The sequence below is a fragment of the Danio rerio genome, chromosome 15 (genome assembly GCF_049306965.1).
Source record: "Danio rerio strain Tuebingen ecotype United States chromosome 15, GRCz12tu, whole genome shotgun sequence".
Taxonomy (NCBI): Eukaryota; Metazoa; Chordata; class Actinopteri; order Cypriniformes; family Danionidae; genus Danio; species Danio rerio.
Genome location: NC_133190.1, coordinates 43,806,779 through 43,824,113, shown reverse-complemented (window position 1 = coordinate 43,824,113; position 17,335 = coordinate 43,806,779). Strand labels below are relative to the sequence as shown.

Sequence of the window (17,335 nt, the reverse complement as noted above, 5' to 3'; positions counted from 1 at the left end):
CTGTGTGTGTTTGTCAACGTTGCCCACTTAGCAACTGTCACTATATTTAGCAACTTTTCAGACAAATTTTTTAAAAAGTGACTAGCGACAAATCTAATTACTTGTGTGTTACTGGAGGTTTTTATAGATTCTTATGTGTCCGTACTGATGCCGTCAGCCCCTCCCCCGCCTCAGAGGACTGACAGGCGGCCCAGTCCTCATACAGCAGTCTCTCCCACCTACAGCCTGAGAGCAGATCTCTCTTCTGCGTACCCACAACAAATGATTTAGCACCGGCGGCAGTGTGAGGTATTTCCATTGTACAGTCAAACCGATCTTATTTTAACTATTTAATTTGACCGTTTATTCTTTTCTTGTTCACAAATCACAAATATCTTAGTATACAAATAGTTGAGTATATTACGTCTGAGAGATTACTGCAAATTTACTACACGATTTACTATACTGATTTACTGTATTCAAACAGCAATAAATTTAGTTACATTGACATGCATATATAAAGTGTAGTCCAACTGTAAATACTCCTTTATTAACCATAGGCTGTAGAATGTGATGACGTCAGTAATATGCACATTGACGTATGACGTAATCTAGCGACTCTTAGCGACTTTGAGCAGAACTTAGTGCCTTTTCATTAATAATAGTTGGCAACAGTGGTGTTTGTGATGCCAGAACCATTTGGCTCCCCAAACAACACTTAAATACTAAAAGTTTTTTTATCTAGTATCATCATATCATGTATTTTTTTTTTTCAATGGGTTTGTACCAAAGCAATCATGAAAAACAACCCCAAGACGGCAGAAAATGCTACAATGTAACGTTGTTTTGAACAACGTGTGAACGCGCATCGGCATCTACATTTGCTAAAAGACAGTTTTGGGCAACTTATCACAATTATGAAAATTATTGGCCCGACAATATTTAATTGGATGAATTTTTTGTTTTGTTTTATGCCTTACTCAGAATATAAAAATACATATAAATACATTTAGATCATTTACTTTAATCATTGGAATGTGAAGAGACTTTCAACCAGCACAACAAAAAAATGTTTCCGAAGACAATCGCCTACTGCAGCTTTAGTTCCTTGATAATTCTTTAAAAAAATACTTTCAAAGTCAAAAGATCTTTTTGTGAGACTGAAAGGCTCCATAGACGGTGAAGGTTCTTTATAGAGGTATAAATTAAAATTATATTATTTTTAAAATCATGTATGCTATTTAAAAGTGATAAAATCGAGTCCAGTATTCATTTACAAAACTGTGCTATAACTGCTGTCTCAAAGGACTGAATGCGGATAAAGAAAGAGAGTGATATGCATACACATTCAAAATCTCTCTATTTCTAGCACATGCTTGTATGCACATTCTATAATAAATCACACACACTTTCTATTCCTCTCAAACGCGTCGGCATGATTCAGGTGAAGTGTCAGGTTTTCCCAAAGGCAGCCTGCAGCTAAACTTAAGATCTGCAATGTCATCACGTTCCTCAAAGTTACTGCGACTCAGGTACGAACTTCTACTATGACTTTTTTTTTGTCGGACCACTTTTTCATTAGGGCTTTGATCACGGCTGTGCCATTTGCGCACCTTTATCGTGCCAACAATGGCATCCGTCGCAGAGGTCAGAGCTTAAATTTAAGGCAGATTACAATCGCTGGTTTAATCAGACAGGTCAAGGGATTTTTCCCACTATCAGAATCACGGCCAGAGCTCATCCAATGCATTTTCAGAAGTGTTTTCAATGAAACCACTGCTCAAACTTTCCCTTACCACACGTCTGGAACCGCTGAAAGAAAACCCCTCAGCATCACGGCGGCAAGTTCTGCATATAATTAACCCATCTACTATCTCTGATAAATCATAATGGAGTTCAAAACCAAAGCTCATGAGGAGTTTGCTAATTTAGCATGCGTCAATCACAAACACAATTGCGTCTACTTCACTCCTGTGACAATTCTTCCGACGTGCCGTCTTCATTTTTAATCGCAACTATCTTTAATTAAGCAGTCCTTGTGGACGGCAAATTTGTTTACTCTATCCAATCTGTTTGCCTTCACCACTTTCAAGGACTAGATTACGATTTCTGAACTGTTGATTTTGGAAAGAAGTCCAAGTTGGATAAACATCCAAGTTCTTAAACATTAGTTGTCTGTAAAGAAAAACAAACAGAAACTTGCTCATGCATATGTGTGGGATTATTTTGCTATCGATTATCGTGAGTCTATATTCCCAGGCCTTAAGTCAAAAGTCAATGAGAGGGTAAAAATCCCAGCAGCCACCGCAGGCTTGTCTTTTTGTCGGGACCTCGGTGGTGAATCGAGTAAAGCACAATGAGCCCTTTTAGAGCCCGGCTTTTGTGTGTTCAGCTAATCACTTCACCTGAGCTCCTATTCAAACCTGAAGACGGAGTGAATCCTTCAAAGCTTTGAAGAGCAACAACAGAAGAATGCCTGATGTTTTATGCATTTTCCTACTTGAAAGCAATATTCGCCTTTTTTCCAGAGGTGTTTGGTCGATAAAGCGCATGTTCAATAATTTCTCAGAATTTCGCAGAGGGTTTGTTACTAAGAAAAGTCATTAGAGATTGGGTGGGGCATTTGCAGAAATGCACAGTTAGAAATAATGGATCATTTAAAAAACAAATTAGGTTTCCAAGTGATAATAGTATAATACATTGGGAAATTAAGGAATTCTAAAAATTCTGGGACTATTTTAATATGGTTAAGAAGATAAGCTTAATGGCCCGTTTCCTCTGGGTGGTATGGTAAAGTTCGGATTGGTAAGCTTTTATGGCTGTTTCCACTGTCAAAAATGCGTACTGAACCGAACCGTATCACTTTTTCGGCACCCTTTTGAAAGGGTATCAAACAAGAGAAAGGGTACCAAAAGGCAGAGCTAGAAGCGCAGCTGAATGCACTTGGTTTACAGCAGGCATGTCCAAACTCAGTCCTGGAGGGCCGGTGTCCTGCAAAGTTTAGTTCCAACCCTAATTAGACACACCTGGGCTAGCTAATCAAGCTCTTACTAGGCTTTCTAGAAACATCCTTGCAGGTGTGTTGAGGCAAGTTGGAGCTAAAATCTGCAGGACCGAGTTTGGACATGCCTGGTTTACAGAGATAAGTCATTCGCTTACGCAACAAGCCAGAATGAAAACAAAAGAGCCGCCATGTTTAAAATCACAGCCGAGAGATTACAGCAGAATTATATATACATTTAATAACGAGTAATGGTCGGCCGGGGCTCAAACAAACCTTGTCGTCGTTTTGAAGAACAGCCACAATGCCAAAAAAAAAGAGCACATTTACCTTGTGCCCCTTAGTTTTTTACAAGCCAGTCTGAAGCGTGAGAGGTTTTGTTTCTTCTTTGCGCTCGCCGCAAGTCTATATTTGAAATAACAAACTTCTTAAGCTGATGATAATAACGTGCGCTTGATTATTGAATAAAATTGATCGTTATAAAATTTTCAAATTTACAAATGGTACAATATTTTGTGACTAAATCCTTTTAAAACCCTCACAAGATCACAGGCCTAAACCAGCACTTGCAAAATGATTCATTATAATCCAGACTCACGATGTGACTATTGCCACTGTTCACATTGCGATATCGATGCTGAAACTATATATTGTGCAGCCCTACTTATTATGTAAATAATAAAATGTAAATGCAAGCACATACACGGATATACTTTAAAAATAATGACAAGTGTTATTATTTATATATACTTCTGCTATATATAAACATTTTCTATATGTATACATGGAAGCATGTACTTATATATACATAATAATTATAGTCAGTACACGCAAAATTATTGCATTCAAGTTTTATTTTGTTTGTGTTTAGTCACAGTTATTGATTTACCAGGATTATGTCAGGCATTTAAGGTGCATATCGAATTAGCTGTGTTTAGCAGATGTTCCACTTCGTAAAGCGTAATCAGTGTAAAAACATGCAAATAGCTTTGTTTTTGTTTTCGCAGCACATGTTTTGTTTTGTCTTTTCTGTACCCTTATCATTGATCAGATATAATTGTCCTTGTTCTGCAATTTTATGTAATTGGCTGATGTCCCTTTTGTTGACCTTTTATCTGCTCATTGTAATTTGGATAATGTGAGAATAACACACACCTGGTCATGGAACAGCTTAAAAGGCAATCGTCCAATAACTTTTGGTCCCTTAACAAGTGGGAGGCACATATGCAAACTGCTGTAATTCCTACTCCGTTCACCAGATTTGGATGTAAATACAATCAAATTAAAACTGTCAGTTTGCTGTTAAAGCACATCTTGTTGGTTTCATTTCAAATCCATTGTGTTGGTGTATAGAGCCAAAAATGTTAGAATTGTGTTGATGTCCAAAAATTTATGGACCTAACAGTAGCTACTGACATGTTGGAAATAACGGCCCAGTGTGTCCACATGCAGATGCTGGCTAAGAGGTTAAGCTATAGTTATGTGGAGCAGTATTGTTGACCAATGAAATTTAACAAAGGGTTTTAAAACCATCAGAAGCCAAGATTTGCAATGAACATTTGTCTCGGCTAGTTAGGACAAAAGCAGATTTACATGAAAGAGCTTGTTTTATCGCTCTATCACATCTGGCTTGTATATGGTGCCAGTGCCAAGAAAAAAATAGGTCGCTCGCAAAATGTTGCCAAATTGTTAGAAGAGGGCAAATATGACCCTGCTGAAATGTGCCATGAGAATATATGACCGAAGGAGGCATTTTTGCTTTCGCAGCAAAGGCGTCATCATTCACAGTGCACACAGCAGACAGGCCATAATAACTGCGTCAATGCTGATGATGATACAGAGGTCACTGTGGAGTGGTCCTATAAACACACACACATACGCACGCACAGGAAACCTGAGACGAGACCTAGGGCATGAGACAGTGCGTTAAGCAGATAGAAGTCTAGAAGACTGTCATTTTTCACCCTCGTAATGGTTTGGAGTAAGTGCTGAATTTCAGCGTGTCACAAAGAGAGAGCGAGAGAGAAAGAGACTCACGCTCATAACTCATTCGCTCGACGTACAACAAATGGCCACATGTGAAGAGCTTGCACTTAAATTATGATTAGGGAAGATAACAGGCTTAAATCAATAATCTACAAGAGGGTTCCACAGAACACAAGTTAGTGGTGGAGTGGTGAAATAATAATGAAGAGCAGATATTCAAATAAAATATGTAAATGTACAGGGGGGGGAAAAGCTGATTTCAAGGATTGGAGATGATCATGCATTTTTTTCTTTAACAGAACGTCTCCTGTTTTTGACGTCTGGTGTAATGCTGGTGTACTCCAGTAGGTGGCAGAAAATGCAATTTAATGTAAGGTTTTTAACTCCAATAAAATAAAATAAAAACTCAGATGTCCATATCTACATCTAAAATTGCCTAATCATATAATCAGGTACTTATAATTACTTTGCGAAAAACTAAAAATAAATTGAACATAGTATGATTTTTGTTTTTTTTACATTTGAATCCTTTTTCAATTTTTCATATGCAAAGATATTCGTGTGCTGCTGTGCATCCCTGTGTATGCAATCATCAATGTGTACACTCTTTAAATAACCTATATAAATGCGCCATTGACCTTAGACCAGCTTTTGGCTGGTCAATGTCATAGTCTAGTCCAGCTGCCTTAGCAAAGCCCAACAATAGGGTATATGCACAGCTAGTGTTTCTTCCCATACTGATAAATTTCCAGAAAATGGTTAACGTGACTTTTCTTTTTTTTTTTCAATTTTATAAGGTTCCTTTTACAGCATTGATGTTGTAATGTAATTAAAATATAATCAGTTAAATAGTCTTCAGCATTCATTTAGTTGTTCAAGTGTAAAATGAGATAAAAAGCCTTTGACAATCACGCACCTGTCAGGAGCAGCAGGCTAGCGCAGAAGCTCCATTGAAAATACTGGGCTATTTAAATTTATTGCAGAAATTCTTGTATATTCTGAGACCCACTTTATATCATATATCAATCAGGCAGTGAAGACCGATGATTTAAAAAAAAAAAAAACCTTAAACGTGGCAATTTTGTAACATCATACAGTTCATCGGAAGCCAGGTTCCTGAACAATTAAAAGTCCTTCTTTATATACCCTATTTGCCACAGCTCCTTTTCAGACCAGCACACCTATAGGCGTAGAAATGGGCGCAAATGCATTCGCTATTTAAACATCGTGACGAAAAACATGAAAATAATATCTGCACTGGGCTGAAACTAGTAAAAAACACGTCCTTTCAAAGATCCAGAGTGATATAATCATCCTTGAACACATTGATTGTCATTCACTCACTACAAGCAAAAGAATCTCAAAACAGATTAGATGTGAATTGACTAGTTGTGTTAAAACAATTAGCATAATTTACATCCTGGTATTCTTTTAGTGTACTTTTTGAATTCAGACTTACGTAATTTGTCACATACTATTTAAATATCTTATACTGTAGTAGGGAATGGGGTATATGCACAGTTAGTGTTTCTTCCCATACTGATAAACTTCCAGTAAATGGTTAATGTGACTTTTTTTATTTTTTATTTTATAAGGTTCCTTTTACAGCATTAATGTTGTAATGTAATCGAAATACAATTACTTAAATAGACGTCAGCATCCACTTAGTTTATCAAGCGATAAACGAAATGAAAGACATGCAAGCAACATCATGATCAACAGACTAGCACAGAAACTCCATTGAAAATACTGGAGGAAAATAAAGGTTCATATTTTAAAGACATGGCACTGAAAAATGTAATTTAATGCAGCGGTTCTTGCACATTTTGAGACCCACTTGAACCCACGTCTATCAAAAAGGCAGTGAAGATTGTTGATTTTTAAAGAAAACAGACCTTAAATGCGACTATTTTGTAACTGCATACAGTTCATCTGAAGCGCCTGACCCAGGTTACTGAAAATTAAAATGTCTATCTGCAAATCCCTACATTAAAAGCACTGCACACAGCTCAGCTTATATCTGCACCAGATCTGTTTCACTTGTAGCGAGCAAACCGTTATAGATTAAACTACTGTAATTTTAAATCTAGTAACTTAATAAAAGCTCGTTTAAGCAACATTACTAAGATTATAGATTTTTGATTAAGCCTTTTTACAATTTTGTCAGCAATAATGAAGTAAATATTACCAATATAAATTATTACAATTGCACTATTTTAAACAAACTGACAAAAATATGACCAGAAACAACCTCCCAATGAATAAATAAATAATAAAAAAGGTACATAGACTGAAGACTCAGGGCTCATACTCCGTTCACAGCCCACAGTTACTCTATGCAGTGAATGTTATTGCTTTAGCATGCAGTAATGTAACATCTGAAATAAATCAGTGTTTGAAATGAAATACACATAAAAACGAATATCTATAAGCCACCGTGCACTGCTTTAATTAACCTATCCACTAAGTATATTAGCAGAAATAATCAATGCTAATGTATTCCATGACTAATATGGAGTGCTTTTACAGATATATTCACTGTAGCGACAGCATTAACATCTGGACAAGGGAACCAAGACAAGACTGCCAAGTTTGTTAGTGCATTGAATTTTGTGGAGAAACGTCTTTGTCCGTTAATAATGCTGTACAAAAATAAATGCTAAGTTGCATGTTCTCAAAATAAGTAATGCAAGTACAAAAAGTTGACATTTAGGGTGTGTGTGTGTGTCTGTGTTTTCTTTCCTTTTCTTTTTTTTTTTTTAGGAACTATGGGAGGTTGGATAGAGGGACCCCCAACAGCTTTAAATTAATTCAAAAACTATTTAAGGCTTTTGCAATGTGACCTGCAAGAGCAACTTGAGATCGACTCGTGCATACATCTGACTGTCTGCACCAATGTGAGTTACAGTAATTATTGTAAATTATGTTGTGGGTATAGCTGATTAATCTCATAGAGCGCTTTAGATAATCATCTCAGCTCAAGCAGATCAATCCTCAGCATACTGCGCTAGGATTATCAGCTAAAAACTTTGTTGGTTTTCGCTTTTCTTGAAACCCACGCTCATCGGAAATACGTGACTCTGCCTACATTCCTGTCAAACGTGAAATATGCGGCTCCATGTTTCGCCGCACTGTTTAGTTGACATGCACAAAAGGTGCTAAAAACTCCATTGCGTTTGCAGGTTTATTAAACAGCACAATGGCATGAAAGGAAGTGTGCCTGTGTGTACAGAATATAGTTGCTAAATTCATGTTGAATATGATTGCTGAAATTGTGCTTTGTTATGTTTCTTGTTGCACATGCGATATCATTGCAGTTTGGAAATAAAAAATGAATGCTAAAACTAAATCATTTATGCTCTCTCATATGTGCCCTGAGCTAGTCTTCAGTTGCATGTATATTTGTAGAAATAGCTAGAACATTGTATGAGTCAAAATGATTGATTTTTCTTTCATGCCAGAAATCATGTTCATGTTTCATGAAGATATTTAGTAAATTTCCTATCATAAATATGAAACAGTTCACAAGTTAGAATACTTTTAGTGCTGGGTTGCAGCTAGATGGAGATGTGCCAAATAAAACACAAACACCTAAGTAATCAACAGTTCATTTCACTGTGGCGACCCCTGATAAATCAGGGAATATTCATTCATTCGTCTTAGTCCCTTTATTTATCAGGGGTCACCACAGCAGAATAAACCACCAACTATTTCGGCTTACGTTTTACACAGCGGATGCCCTTTCAGCTGCAACTAAGTACTGGGAAACACCCAAACTTATACGTCAAGTTGCAGTTGATCTGAAAACCGCTCCAATTGGTCCCAGTTTTTATGTTGTTTAATTGAAAAAAAGCACTGGGTGTGTTTATATCACCCCAATATGACGGTCTATACACTATATCTAAACATATGTCTTTCCAAACAGCTTGAAAAGTAGATTTTTCACCATAGGTGCCCTTTATTTTTACCTCGAAATTTCAGTTAGATGTACTTACAGTAGATACATTTTTGCTAAAATCTTGTAAGAATCGTTTATTTCAAATGAGCCTGGGTTGTTTTTTCTTTTACAATATATGTTTTTTTATTTAATACATTTGAAAATCAAATTGGTTTTCTTATAATTTTTTGATACATTTTTAGGTCATTGGCCTGGTTACTTGGTGTTCTGGGTATGCTTTTAGTGTGTTGCTTAAATTAAAACTATGATATTCTGGTCTTTAGATATATGAATTGATGAAAATCAGTAAATTTTTTGGACTCTTTCATACATGTGGGAGCCAAAAATGTTATGTCTGATCACTCAGAAATGAAATTGCTCACCTTCCCCTGGCAAACCACCCAAATTGATCTATCATTCATGCATGTATGAGTAACACACTTAAATTTTTAATACTTACTGTAGGATTAGGAGTTTGTTTAAATCCCTAACCCTAAGCACGAGCTATAATTTTCAAAGTAACTGTCTGAGCTTAACAGAATCACTTCCTGTCAGCGTCTGCTTTGAGGAAGTCGGTCTGACTCAGGAAGTTTGTTCAGCGCCTAAAACTTCTCAAGGTGACCTACAGGAAAGCCCTGAGGAAAATAAAGAGCTTTGGGCTTTCATTTATAGATCTGAAATTCAGTTTTTCTTTTTTTCATATAATTGTGGCGAGTCCCTCTCAGTCACGTTCATTCTTTCATGCATAAGCACACAAACATACGCGCTCCTCAATTGGAAGATATCAACTGTTGACAGATTTCATTTGCATTTAAATCAGAGTGGGGGGAAATCAAGAGCTTTATTTCTGAATCAAAATCTGTCTGTCTGTACACCTCGGTTGCGCATCATGCCTTCTTTTCCCTTCCTCTGCCTCCTTGTGATTGAACGGCTAGATTTTTTTCCTCCCAAATACACAAGTGGATCGAATTCAGAAGAAACTTTGGATCGTTAATATGCAGACAGGGGTCGATCAGATTTGCAGCTCAAGACTTATATTCATAAATATAGGGAACAAATGAAAAACAGGAGCAACTTAGAAAACGTGCTCACTTTTTACACTTTATAAAGACAATCATGTGGGGTTTTAACTGCACAATATGTCGTTTCAGCATCAATATCGCAATGTGCGCATGGGCAACAAGGTTATAGTTGTTTTAGATTTTTCAGTAGCTTTTTTCTTTATTTCGATTTGGTTTTGTTTTCAAATACAGTTCAAGAGTTCACACTTAGCTGATGATTGATTATAAAGATAAAGCTTGTTTGGCATGCTGTCCCGGGAGAGAGCCCTAAGCTTATAAGATCCTCGAGCCCGGGGCTCCCATTTGCAAGGTGAGAGGGGACCTCTCTCATTTGTGAAGTTTATCCACTTTTTTCATATGCTTTGCATCAATTACAGCATTAACCTCAAAATTACATTGCAAACTATGCGGCAGAGAGAGCTTAACGAGCTGCAATTGAAGAGAATAGGGGTGTAACGATTTATCGTTGTACGATTTATTGCGATGCAAAAATGTCACAATATGCATCGTGGCGTTATGACGATTTGATTACGATATGACGTCCGTTTTCTCTTATTAGTTGAGCTGTTTGCACGTGAGCTACGTTCCACCTGCTGTCGCACTTGAGTTCAGATTGCAGCAGCAGTAATGTTAGCAGACCAAGATGAGTGGAGCTGAAATAGAGGATGGCCCATCCTCTCAAAATCAGACGTCTGGCAACATTTCGGTTGTACAGTCATTGCTTTAGACTCATCCGCTTTTTGACACGCATACTGGGTCAAACATAGCCTAAGTTTTAGTCTTCACAGTGATTTACATACTTTGCACAGCGATATGGATACCTCCTAATGGTGTTAAAAGAGTCACATATTGTATTTATAAGGTAAAATTTACCCTAAAATATCATTCTGTCTTCATATGATGTATTGGCAGCCGCAAAATCACACATGACGTGAGCTGACCGTGAGCTGTTACTGCGCGCGTTTGCTTCAGTGAACAGAACCTGCAGGTTGTGACTAACATTCAGCATTCAACACTGTGACTAACATTAAACATTTAGTTTGTGGAACAGAGTAATCGTTCAGGAGCCGCGTGGGAAGTATGAACAGCAGTGGAAATGAAACCGAAAGCGTGCACATTATTTAAATAATCATATCGCATTTTAGAGTTATGATTACGACGAGCATGAACTCTTTTGAGTACAGAGGTACACAAAAATTCACGTCAACATGATACACTTGATAGCGACAACATCAGCATTGCCGAAGAAATAGTAAACCTGCCTAAACTGCTGAAAAGAGCCACGACTGTCCTGTGTAATGAAAAGACGGCCACCTTGTCACTCATCATGCCCAACATGAAGACAGCCATCCATAAAAACCTCTCAGACAGATACACATCAGTTCAGGATTATTTTATAGAACTGCTGATTACCTGGAAATGTAGATTTTTTTTTTTTTGCACACACAAAAAACGCAAGTGACCAAGCAAAGCCTTAAGCTCTTACTGTTAAATTTAATTGAATTGAATAATTTCAATAATATTTTATAAGAAGCTTTTAAATTGTTTTATTTTCCAGAGACAGGCCTGTTTAATTTACTTTCTTAAAGAAGGTTCAGTTTAACAAGTTGAAATACAAAAGAAATACATAAAAAATAGTTTACTTGGTAATTAAATTTTTTTTAATAAAATTTGCATTTCAGTTTAATTTTAAATTTTTATACATATCGAATCGTGAACATTAAATCGTGATACACATTGTATCGTGAGCTGAGTGTATCGTTACACCCCTATAAGAGAACACATGCAATTACAAAAAACACCAGCAAACTGATTAAATTAATCTTCATCAGATTGACAGCACACGAGTTGCAAATCCTCATGACGCAAAACATTTTTAAAAAACACACTGCATTCTCACAACCCAAATAAGTTACAAAAACGACTGCAAATTCTTACAACACTTTCAAATAGCACGGAGCACAACAGAAAGGTTTCAAGGGGACCCTAAAATGTGACAGACCTGTCTATTTAAGATACGGTTATTTAGACTAATAAAATACAAAAGACAAGGGAATCAGGATTTTAAAATAAACAAACAAAAAACTCACCTTTCAGAGATCACCTACAACTTCACCGCACATCTGCGCCCATCACATTTTGGGGTCTCCTTGAAACATTTCCGTTGTGTTCTGTTGATTTTGCAAATGTTGTGAAAAATGCGGGCGTTTCAGAAAATTGTTTGTCCAGTAAGAAAATACATCACATTTTATTTATTTGTTTGTGTTGTGTAAAAATGCAGCATCTTTTATTCATTTGATTGTGTTGTGAAAAAATGCAGTGTGTTTTTTTTTATGTGTATGTGTTGTGAGGACTTACAACATGTGTACTGTCAAACGGATGAAGATCTTTTCTTAATTTGCAGGCGTTTTTGTAACTGCATGTGTTTTATTAAATTGAAGCACGTTAAGCTCTCTCGGCCACCATAGTAAACTAACTTTAAAAGGTTAAAAAAAACAGGCAACAAAGACGTGATGTTATTCTCCTCACAGTTCATCCATATGAATTGAAATGTATTACTTTCAGCAGACCATGATAATGGGGTTAAATTTGTTCTATTGATTATGATTCATATACAAATGTAAACCAATGAACAAAATTGAACACATTCACAAATGATTATGCAAACATATGCAGGAGTTGAATTAGCTTCATAAATGAAATGAGATTTGTGAATATCAAAGTATGCATAAATGTACATAGCCCAATATATTTTGTTTATATTACAAACACAACTTTGTCTGGCGTTGTCTGGCCTGAGGATTGCTTCTGTACATGTGTGCTGCTTTAATCCTTCATTTTTGGATATCACTTGGTGATTTCGAAAAATGTCATATACAGTTGAAGTCAGAATTAATAGCCCCCTTCAAATCTTTTTCTTCTTTTTTAAATGTTTTCCAAATGATGTTTAACAGAGCAAGGACATTTTCACAGTATGTCTGATAATATTTTTTCTTCTGGAGAAAGTCTTATTTGTTTTATTTCGGCTAGAATAAAAGCAGTTTTTAATTTTTAAACACCATTTTTAGGGACAAAAATATTAGCCCCTTTAAGTTATGTTTTTTTCTCCATAATCTACAGAACAAACCATTGTTATACAATAACTTGTCTAATTACCCTAACCTGCCTAGTTAACCTAATTAACCCAGTTAAGCCTTTAAATGTCACTTTAAGCTGTATAGAAGTGTCTTGAAATATATCTATTATTTACAGTCATCATGGCAAAGGTCAAATAAATCAGTTATTAGAGATGAGTTATTAAAACTATTATGTTTAGAAATGTGTTGAAAAAAATTGCTATAGGTTAAACAGAAATTGGTGAAAAAACAAACAAGCAGTCTAAAAATTCAGGGGGGCTAATAATTCTGACTTCAACTGTATGCTATTTAACTGTTATAATAACCATATGTTATCCATAACCTACAGAAGATGAAATAGTTTAAACCTATGTTTCAGATATACTTCATATTTAATAGTTACATAAAAAATACAACAACAAAATAAAAAGCCATCAGCCTTTCAAATATCCACTGGATTGTGACCCCCTTGATTAATGTCACAGCAATAGTGTTAGTTGCAACAGATTGATTTTATGGCACAATGTTAAACGTTGACACTTTTATGGCACTCACATACATTAAAAATAAAGCCCACGATTGAATATGGAGGATGTAATGTAATGTATTTTTATTTAATGCCTTGTCAGCAACCAAGGCTATTTTCAAGGCATGAATATTTCAATAATAAATATACAATTAAAAATTAACAAACAAAAGAATACATAAATTAAATAAGATTTTTAGTGTTAATACATGAAGAGAATTAAAAAAAAATTCTGGTGTCACTTTGCTAAAAATGTCCTTAAGAGAGGTCATTTCATAAAAAAAAGTCTTCTGGAATTTTTAAAAGCAGGACAGTCTAGTAAAATGTGTTTTACAGTAAGGGGAGTTGGGCAGCAAAAAACCATGGGTTATTCTATTATGCCCAATACAACATCTGGTAAAAACCACTTGATCAAATCTATTATTAAAATGTCTTAAAATTCAGTGTGAAATTTCAGGTTGGATTTACTGTAATTTATTTTTTGAATCTGGAGGATGATCTCTAAGTGGCGGTCTTTAAAATTATACCAACAATAGTCTTGTGCTTGTGTGTGAATAATGTTGCAAAAAAAAAAAAAAAAAATATATATAAAAAAAAAAAAAATATATATATATATATATATATATATATATATATATATATATATATATATATATATATATATATATATATATATATATATGATTGTTAAACTGTTGCACTTTATTATGTTGTCAATATGCTCATGTTTATATAGTTTACATAGTCCTATTGGTGTATGTGCATCATTGTGTGCAGTATTTGTATGTTTATAATCACCTCCGAGCATAGTTGGGGTCATGAGTCATTGGAGTTGTTATTTTTGGGGTCGTGGGCTAAAGTGTTTGAGAACCGCTGCTGTAGGAAATACACAATGAAAATAACCTGGAGGAAGAAAACACAGTGAACTCAAGAGTGTCTTGGCCACTGATATGCTTGTGATACTATTGTCACATTAAAATAACAAGCGTAACATTATTTTCAGACTGATTAAAATAAAGCACAAATAAACACAATAAAGAGATTATTCTCAAAAAGTTAGGCAAAAACTACCTATATAACTAGCTTAAAGGGATAGTTCACCCAAAAATGACAATTAACTAATTATTAATTTATTCACCCACAAGGTTTGAAAACTTTATGAATGTTTTGATCGTGAGACACTAAAGATGATTTTAATGAATGATAAAAACCTGTAAGCATTGACATCCATAGTAGGAAAAACATTTTAAAAATACTATACAGGTCAATAGTTAGGTTTCCAGCTTTCTTCAAAATACCTTAAACAGGTATTATTGAGGCAAACAAAGTTGGTTTTATGCCCCTGCTGGAAAAAAAAACTGCTTAAAACAGCCTAGGCTGATTGGCTGGTTTTAGCTGGTTGACCAGCCTGGTTTTAGAGGGGTTTTGGCCATTTTCAGGCTGGTGTCCAGCTATTTCTAGCCTGATCTTAGCTGGTCAGGGTGAAAAATGACCAGTAAAACCCAGCAAAAAACAGCTTGACCAACCTGGTTTAAGCTGGGCACAGCTGGTTTTGACCTGGTCATCTCCCAGCCTGACCAGCTAAGACCAGGCTTGAAATGGCTTGACACCAGCCTGAAAATGGCCAAAACCCCTCTAAAACCAGGCTGGTCAACCAGCTTAAACCAGCCAACCAGAAATTGAAGGGTTTAATTTTAGTTTCAGTTGGGATTTGCACATTCGGACTTTCTTCTTAATAATAAAACTTCACAAAAATATTATTTGCAAATTTTAAATAGTGAAATCATATTATCAGCCAATGATTATAAAAGTACAAAATTGTTTACAGTCAAAAAATGTGTTAAAGGTGTTAATGTTGTTTTGAAGTCATACGTGAATTACCATGGTAAACAATATAGGGAGCATGTCACAAGTTGTCACTAAACGAATGTGCGAATTTAAAACCAACTTTACCTCAACTAAACAGGTTTGGAATAGGTTGAGGAAGAATAAATGACAGAATTTTCTATTTTGGGGGGTGAACAGTCTTTCTAAATGTTTATTTAACGTTATCTGGCTACGTTGGCTGCACACATATTTGAGGGAAAATTATCGAAAAAATTCATCTCAACGCTTCGTGTTTGATATCTGAATATTCCAATGAATCAATTCGTAACCGTTTTTAATGCCTCTATATTGCGTTGGGACATCTGACTCGTTGTAGTGAATCGGTTCACTCAGACAGTTCATATAAATAAAAATATTCAAACGGATTCTAAACTTATCAGATGACTTCGGCGGTATTTGTCTGATAAACAGGTCCAACTGACCTTTAAGAACCCAGCAATCACACTTTTACTGCGATTATGACAATAAAAGAAAATCAAAAACAAGAGAGAAAATGGAGCTTCTCATTGGTTCTCTATACAAGATTAGCGAGTTGCTATTCAGGGGAGGTTGTTTGCAAACCAAAACCAAAAGTCCCTTGAATAACTAGGCCAGCATATTATTAGCGTAACGTCTTTTTAGGTTGGTGTGTACTGTGTAAACATATCTACTGTTACATGAAATTAGTAATTTGTCAAACTCAAACTCACCTCAACTGTCGTCACTTCAGCATCGTTTGATTCAAGCACGATTCGTTTTAGTGAATCGGTTCGTTGTAAACGGATCCTCAGTTGTCTTGGAAAACAAATCATTCTAATGAATCAGTTCGCAAGCCACCGTCATTCGTGCTATGTTTGCGTTCATTACTGACATAAACGAACATATCGAGTAAAAAACTCCAATTTTACTAAATGTGACTTGTATGTTTTAACATCATTGTCTAAGTATTTTATTCATTTAAAATATCATAGTCTGTTTTCAGGTGGCTAATTTATAGGCTGTTTACAAGCATTGAGGTAAAGGCAGTTTTATAATCACACATTCAGACTTTCTTCTTAATAATTTTTAGTATTATTTGTTATTTCCAAATAGTGAAATCGCAGACAATCACTATCAAAGTATAACATTGCTCACAGTCAAATAAATAGTGCTATTGTTTTGAAGTCGTACATGTTATTTCCAGTGGTGTAAAGAGTACAGAAAAATCATACTCAAGTAAAAATACCATTACTTGCCTAAAAATGTAGTGCAAGTAGAGTGAAAGTATCTGTTGTAAATATTACTCAAAGTATGAGTAAAATGTAGCCCTTACAAAAGTACTCAATGCGTTTACATGTAACAATGTAACAATGCGTTTACATGTAATTTGTGGATGTGTGTAAATGTAACATTCTGTAGTGCCTTTAGTTATTGCCCAGCAGACACACAAAGTCATAAGACCTTAATTTTAGGTTCGATTTAGGTTGGGATGTGAGGAAAATTCAATGGCTAGCCAGCGTTTAAGGACATTATTTTGATGTCCAATAATGGCGTTAAATGATGTTCATATTTCGTCAATTTTAGGTTGCGTTGGAAAGTGACCAAAATCCATCGTCGAGCCAACATCTCAAACCAGCGTCACATTGATGTCAAATACTGACATTTATTCGTCAGGTATGGCAACCAAAATCCAACATCTGATAGACGTCATAGAGGTAACGTCCACACAACGTCAAGCTGTAACATAATTATTAGACATTAATATTTGGTTGATTTTAGGTTGGACATTAGATATTGACCATGAGTTCTGACGTCAACCCGATTTTCATTTCCAAAAAAAAAAAAAAAGCAAAGTCCCCATGACGTTGGAGTACAATGTCAATC

At 35.5% G+C, this 17,335-nt stretch overlaps 1 long non-coding RNA gene across 1 annotated transcript; it reads right to left on the bottom strand.

The window, feature by feature from the left end:
- Nucleotides 1-10,425: 10,425 nt before the first annotated feature.
- Nucleotides 10,426-16,261, bottom strand: LOC141377917 (uncharacterized). The gene is made up of 3 exons (XR_012391059.1): nt 16,183-16,261; nt 14,405-14,509; nt 10,426-12,135 (listed from the first exon to the last, which is right to left on the bottom strand). It is a non-coding gene; the product is annotated as an uncharacterized lncRNA (long non-coding RNA).
- Nucleotides 16,262-17,335: the final 1,074 nt, after the last annotated feature.